Consider the following 8,252-nt stretch of genomic DNA (forward strand, 5'->3'; position numbering starts at 1 on the left):
TGGCAGAGGTCAGTCTTGCTTCAGCAGCCGTGCAGTGCAGGCGTCCCTTATCTCTGCCTGGGAAGGACGTGTGCTAGTTTTGCTTACCTTCTGTGGCTGTTACTTGCGTGCTGTCTAGGACTCAGAGCTATGGCGAACAGACTCCGTAAATTAACACTTTGTTTAACCTTCTGCAATGACTATGCAAGACCAAAGACGCTCGAATGGGGGATTTTCTTCGTAATGTAGCCAAAATGCTGGTAAACGACATAGCAGGTATCTACACTCCTGGAAATTGAAATAAGAACACTGTGAATTCATTGTCCCAGGAAGGGGAAACTTTATTGACACATTCCTGGGGTCAGATACATCACATGATCACACTGACAGAACCACAGGCACATAGACACATGCAACAGAGCATGCACAATGTCGGCACTAGTACAGTGTATATCCACCTTTCGCAGCAATGCAGGCTGCTATTCTCCCATGGAGACGATCGTAGAGATGCTGGATGTAGTCCTGTGGAACGGCTTGCCATGCCATTTCCACCTGGCGCCTCAGTTGGACCAGCGTTCGTGCTGGACGTGCAGACCGCGTGAGACGACGCTTCATCCAGTCCCAAACATGCTCAATGGGGGACAGATCCGGAGATCTTGCTGGCCAGGGTAGTTGACTTACACCTTCTAGAGCACGTTGGGTGGCACGGGATACATGCGGACGTGCATTGTCCTGTTGGAACAGCAAGTTCCCTTGCCGGTCTAGGAATGGTAGAACGATGGGTTCGATGACGGTTTGGATGTACCGTGCACTATTCAGTGTCCCCTCGACGATCACCAGTGGTGTACGGCCAGTGTAGGAGATCGCTCCCCACACCATGATGCCGGGTGTTGGCCCTGTGTGCCTCGGTCGTATGCAGTCCTGATTGTGGCGCTCACCTGCACGGCGCCAAACACGCATACGACCATCATTGGCACCAAGGCAGAAGCGACTCTCATCGCTGAAGACGACACGTCTCCATTCGTCCCTCCATTCACGCCTGTCGCGACACCACTGGAGGCGGGCTGCACGATGTTGGGGCGTGAGCGGAAGACGGCCTAACGGTGTGCGGGACCGTAGCCCAGCTTCATGGAGACGGTTGCGAATGGTCCTCGCCGATACCCCAGGAGCAACAGTGTCCCTAATTTGCTGGGAAGTGGCGGTGCGGTCCCCTACGGCACTGCGTAGGATCCTACGGTCTTGGCGTGCATCCGTGCGTCGCTGCGGTCCGGTCCCAGGTCGACGGGCACGTGCACCTTCCGCCGACCACTGGCGACAACATCGATGTACTGTGGAGACCTCACGCCCCACGTGTTGAGCAATTCGGCAGTACGTCCACCCGGCCTCCCGCATGCCCACTATACGCCCTCGCTCAAAGTCCGTCAACTGCACATACGGTTCACGTCCACGCTGTCGCGGCATGCTACCAGTGTTAAAGACTGCGATGGAGCTCCGTATGCCACGGCAAACTGGCTGACACTGACGGCGGCGGTGCACAAATGCTGCGCAGCTAGCGCCATTCGACGGCCAACACCGCGGTTCCTGGTGTGTCCGCTGTGCCGTGCGTGTGATCATTGCTTGTACAGCCCTCTCGCAGTGTCCGGAGCAAGTATGGTGGGTCTGACACACCGGTGTCAATGCGTTCTTTTTTCCATTTCCAGGAGTGTACTTATCAATACTGAACAGTGCGGTGTATGTTACAGCCACTGATAGAGCGACTTGCAATAAGATCCTACGGAACACTCAGCAGGAGCTCTGTTTCTGCTACACCAACAGTAACTTAGGTCAGTGATGGTCAATCATGCAGGATTATGCATCCGAACAATGCGCGTCCCTGAACCGCTATTCAAACTCCCAGCAGCCGATGTCATGGATACCTCCCATCCTTATGACACCATTCACAGCCATGTAGCTGAAATGTGAGCAAAATTTTGAACATTTCCAGTTACTAGCGTTCCTTAGATAACCACAGACCTCCATCGTTATGTGCCATCCTACCTCCAGATATGTGGCTGTCACACGGTCTCATGGTTAACTCTGGACTTTTTCGGGATACAGCAAGGAAAGCCATGTTCAATCAGAATGTCTCCAGCATTACATCAAACAAATCCCAGCTTTTGACGTGACGTCCACACCACAACCAATGTCCCTTGCAGTTTCCTACGCAATGGTTCTCGTTGGCCCTAAAGCTTCACACCACCGCATGGATCATATATCAGTGCCCTCATTGGATGCCACTGATACCACCATTAGCAGTCTTCACAGCAAGAAAGGTCCATGTTGACACCACCAGCAACACTGCCTGTGGAATCCGATCGTTCCTCAGGTCACCCGTCGGAGTTTACATCAACAAATGTACCAGTGACAGCCTTTGTGCTGAAACGACGTGATCGATTCCCATCTTCTGACATGGAAGGTCAGTCATGGAAGCAGTGGTCGCACAAGAACTGCAAGAGGACACGAATGTAACCACGATTTCACGAATGAACGGCCTCCAGCTCTGAGAGGAATTCAAAGAGTTGTCGAACCAGAAGACACGTCTATCCCCTTGGATGCTTCTTAATCAGTCAAGCGCCCTGCCCTACACTGTTAGAGTGAATGGATGATTCGCACTTCCAAGTGGAACGACAACCTCGAAATCAACATCTGACCCTCAGTCAGCGGCGGCGCCTCCAGTGGCCACGACGCAAACGTAGCTAGGCGGCAACCATGGAGACTGATGGGATGGTCTATGATCTCCTTGTTAGTTCTCGATTACCTAAACTGTGACACTGAACCTACCATTCCTGCAGCACCAATCACACAAGTTTGCAACGATCAATACCACCCACATCAGTTTGCCCCCGAAATTATCTCTGTTATGAGGCACGTTCAGGACATCTGACACTGACATTTTCCTCTCACAGGCAGCACAACTGGCTGTTCTGCCTCACGTTACCATATAAATAACATACACCTTTGCTGGTGACCACCTTGGCAGGGTGCGGCTCCGTACATTCGTGGAGGAATCCCCAGTATGAATATCACCATGCTTCCAGCAGCATGCACCATGGCCTTCACCACTATGGACACACGTATCATCATCAACATCTACGCCCTATCTGTTTCCAGCTGCCGACAGGAGAGGGCAACATTCTACTCCAAAGACATAGCCCCACTGCTCTTAGGGCGTCCTGCTAGTTTCATGTTTGGAGACGACTTCAGCTATGTCACCTGTCCAGAACTCTGCCTGATCCTCCGGGACCATCAGCTGAGCGACACATGGGAAGAGAACTTCGCAATGCCCTGGCCCTGCGTATCATGCAAGCCATTTAGAAAGCCGGCTTCATAGAACTCACGTCTCCTGGGAGCTAGAATCTGATGTCCAAGATGCTGAATTGTTGCTGCTGGCTTTCTGAGACCACAATGCATACATCTGCACGACTTGATTCTCCTCAAATCGCAACCAGTCTGGCGTAGTCCTATGCCGTGGAAAATGAACATCACACATTTCCAGGGGGTAGAATGTCAACAGCGTGTAACAGAGACTTGGACGACTTGCGAACAACGACTACCCATTTACAGAATGACTTCAGAGTGGTGGTTAAGATGTGCCAAGCCCTCCTTATGGCAAATCCTGATGCGATTCATGAAGGACGTATCGAAATCTCACCAATACCCAACTAACTACTATTACGACATCCTTTGTGACTTTGTCGACCAAGCACCCAACCCGACCATCCAGAAGGAGCATCAGCAGATTAAGGCCTCCATGGTAACGATAGCCTGACGTCGTCTACAGGGAGACTTTGTGAGAACCTATCTACAGGAATCACGGCACCATGGGATACCTACCATGCCTCATATCGCAATCGACGACCGACGACGATGACGATAGCTTATAACCGAACTCACCACGCCACAGGCACAGAGTCTCACCCGACGATGTGAAATAGTTAGTTTGCTAATCACAACCAGAACATCTATGGCAATGGGATTGCCAAGGAAACAGCAAGTGGTCAGGTCTCGTCTTACATCACCCAAACATTCCTAGTGGTGAGAACACCCACTTGATGGAACTGATCAACAGGGGCGAAGTGGAGGTTGCCATCGACAAGGGAGCCAAGTCCGCAGCTCGTGGTAGTGCGGTGGCGTTCTCGCTTCTTGCGCCCGGGTTCCCGGGTTAGATTCCCGGCGGGGTCAGGGATTTTCTCTGCCTCGTGATGACTGGGTGTTGTGTGATGTCCTTAGGTTAGTTAGGTTTAAGTAGTTGTAAGTTCTAGGGGACTGATGACTATAGATGTTAAGTCCCATAGTGCTCAGAGCCATTTGAACCAAGAGAGCCAATAGCAAATCTGCTCGTATGTATAGTCTGCCTACAGAGTTCTGTCATGCCTTCCGGACGTTAATGACCCCGAAAGGAACCAGCATGTTTCAAGAACTTTTCACGCTAGGCCATGTTATCCATCCCAGCTTTGTGATAGGCATCATCATTCACCGTCCTTTAGCGTCCTTAATGCGGACTACAATACTTTTGCCTCCACTTTGGCGGCGCGCCCTCGTCCCCTTCTTTCCAGCATCCTACCACCAGAACACATGTCTCCAGGTGGTCAGATGACTACGTAGACAATAACCGGAGAAAGTCGCTGTGTGATAGCACTGGCCGTGACGTGCTGGCTCTGTGCAGCTATGGTCGCAATAGACTTCGATAGCACATATAACAAAGAATATAACGATTTCCTGTTCTCCGTGGTGGCTTATATTGGCTTTCCACCCCTTTCCACAACGTCATACGTGCCATATATGACAGCGCTAGGTCCAACATACAAGTCAATGGTCACTTAACGAATGCAGTTCCGATACGGCGATCCATCCGACAAGGCTTTCAGCTATCGACCTTCGCGCTGGAAAGCCTTAGTTTGAACCTCAACGCTCAAGAGCCGGCCGCGGTGGTCTAGCGGTTCTGGCGCTGCAGTCCGGAACCGCGGGACTGCTACGGTCGCAGGTTCGAATCCTGCCTCGGGCATGGGTGTGTGTGATGTCCTTAGGTTAGTTAGGTTTAAGTAGTTCTAAGTTCTAGGGGACTTATGACCTAAGATGTTGAGTCCCATAGTGCTCAGAGCCATTTAAACCATTTTAATCTACGCTCAAGGGACTCACGCTACGACAGCACACGCGACTTGTACTTCTGTATTCCTGATTATTTTTGTACTTCCTTCTTTTATCGATCAACTGAGGTATTTCTTCTGTTACCCATGGCTTCTTCGCAGTTATCTTCTTTGTACCTATGTTTTCTTTCCGGCTTCTGTGATTGCCTTTTTAGAGACGTCCGTTCCTCTTCAACCGTACTGCCTATTAACATATTCCTTACTGTTGTATCTGCAGCCTTGGAGAACTTCAGGCGTATCTCGTGATTCCTTAGTAGTTCCGTATCCCTCTTCTTTGCGTAGTGATTCTTCCTGCCTAATATCTTAAACTTCAGCCTAATCTTCATCACTAATACATTGTGATCTGGGTCTATATCAACTCCTAGATACGCCTTACAATACAGTATCTGATTTCGGAATCTCTGGCTGACCCTGATGAAATCTAACCGAACTCTTCCCGTATCACCCGGTCTTTCCCAAGTATATTTCCTCCTCTTATGATCCTTGAACAGAGCATTCGCTATTACTAGCTGAAATTTATCACAGAACTCAGTTAGTCTTCCTCCTCTCTCATTCATTGTCCCAAGCCCATATTCCCCTGTAACCTTTTCTTCTAACCCTTCCCCTACAACTGCGTTCCAGTCCCCCATGGCTATTAGATTTTCATCTCCCTTTATGTACTGTATTACCCTTTCAATATCCTCATATACTTTCTCTTCATCTTCAGCTTGCCACGTCAGCTTGTATATCTGAACTATCGTTGTCGGTGTTGGTTTGCTGTCGATTCTGGTAAGAACAACTCTATCACTGAAATTTTCACAGGCTGGGATCTCTGATCTTGAGGTAGAAGATCGTTCCAAATTTGGTGCTATCGTAGAATCGTGGACCCAACCACCTAGAGTCCATAAACGTCAGAAGCCCCTTTCACAGGAGAGGAAGGAGAAATTATCAGCAAGCCTCAATAGATATTGGGAATGGAAGAGAGTATCGAAGAATAACTAGTCACAAGCGCTCATTAGTGGGCTTAAATCAGTAATAATAAGTACACAACAAGCCTCTTCCCAGAGAATGTTAACGTTAAGTATCCAAGGTCCTCTGCTACGGCTCGTCTGTTGTGGTAAAGTAATGTCGCAGATGAAGACCAGATGGTCGGCGAATGCACAGGGCCACAGCTTGGCACCGACAGTTGCTGCCCGAAAACCTCGGGTACCGTAAATCATGTCCAACTTAAGGGCCAAGTTTCTGGTGAAGTGTGTATATCCGCGTGGGTCACCGTGGGTTGGGGTCCATGTATCATGCAAAGCGAGGGTCCTGACCATAGCATGAAGAGCTGGACATGGGACATGGTGAGGACCTGACCCTTAGGACGTAAGACGCTGTTAAAGCCCCCGCCCAGCACTAAGTGCCCTGTAGGGCCTTGAAACAATGGAGCTACCTCAGTAGAACAATAGAACGTTCGCACTCGACGCTTCGCAGTATCAGACGGAGCATACAGATTCACAAGGCGGACTGCACCGATGGTGAGCGTAGCGCCTCGCGCTGATGGGAAATACTGGATATCCGTTGGTTCTATGCCATCGCGTAGTAGTATGGCCGTACCACCACCACCGTTGGTAGTAGCGTTGACGTAAGAGGTGCATCCAAAAACAGCCAGGATCAGATTAGGCCGTACCTCTTGAAGAAACACGATATCAACGTCCGCCGCAAGAATTATGTCCTTTAACAGCTGCGTTCTGATCGTGGAACTAATTCCCTTGCCATTGACTGTACCTATCTGATACACGTGGATCACCGGATAATACGATGACGTATCCTGCAGTCGTTTAATCCAGTAAGCTCCATGTCGCCCCTCTGATCGTCCCTGTCACCCGCACCATATATATTACAGGTCGGCAGGGACAAAATGCCCGTCCCAACATCCGCCGGCTGCGAGCATCAGTTTGTCGCTCAAGTCTGACATCATTCTTTTCATCTTCATCTCGGGCGCCCAGTCACGAAGCTGGAGGTGTGCTTCGTTAGGCGACGGATGACGTTCATCTGCTGTCTTAGCTGCAAAAGTGCCAGGGGGCTCGTCGGTTGGTTGAACATCGTCAACTTGCCTTGGACGGACGTCGCCAGCAACCAGCCAGGAACTGTTGGAATGAGGTCCACATCACGGGTTGCAGAGGGATTTTCCTCATCCTCCTACAAGGTGTCACCATCTCGCGAAGCATTTCCTGCGGACGGCCTCCTCTTCTTTCGTCGCTTGGGCCACTTGTGCTTGAGGGAACGCGTGTCCCACGTCCTGTGGATCATGACAAACAGTAAGCACCTCCCGCATCTTCATATGCAAGCTCTAATCGATCATCTGTTGCTCTCCTTCCGCATACGGAGTGCAGACGTGGTTCGCAGCTGTCGAGCACGTCGACTGTTCCGACGCACGCCGCGTCGTTATGGTTTCGGAAACCGAGCCCGCGGGGTCGGTAACTGGAACGGAACAGCGTCCGCGTCCGTCATGTTGCTCGCTGCCTCAACATACGTAATAAGCAGCGTCGTCGGTTGCGATGTAGGCCTCGTGTCTGCACGTGGTATCTGGACGAGGCGTCCCTTCAGGCATGCAATGCGAACATGCCTTTCCTGCCCGCACCCCGGACAAATCCACTGTTGACCGTCGTAAATGACGATCGCTATACAGCCACCAACGGTCGTGTACGACGGGATGAGTTTGAGCAGTTCGACTGGCACCTGACGCACTCCATTCAGAGCAGGATACCTCTCGAACGTATGCCATTTTTCTTCTACTTAACTTAGTACTTCGCTGCAAGGCCGCAGCGCGGTCACGAAGCAGCAGCTCGAAGATTCGTATGGTCCGAACGCCGAGTATTGCACGGTCGACAGTCACTACACCCACGTAGCCGTCCGAGTGATGGAAACGATATCCAACGGTGGAACGGCGAATAAGTCTTCTGCACGCTGCTTCATCGACAAGTTTCAGGTAAACTGTGCTGGATACGATCTAAAGATGTATATCGAGAAGTTACTGTGGATCGACGTGCATTACTTCACGCAGGAAACACTCTACCTCGTACTGTATGCCTTAGGCCATGAGTACTGGTCATGGAACGTTAA

This window comes from Schistocerca piceifrons, chromosome 1 (assembly GCF_021461385.2).
Source record: "Schistocerca piceifrons isolate TAMUIC-IGC-003096 chromosome 1, iqSchPice1.1, whole genome shotgun sequence".
Taxonomy (NCBI): domain Eukaryota; kingdom Metazoa; phylum Arthropoda; class Insecta; order Orthoptera; family Acrididae; genus Schistocerca; species Schistocerca piceifrons.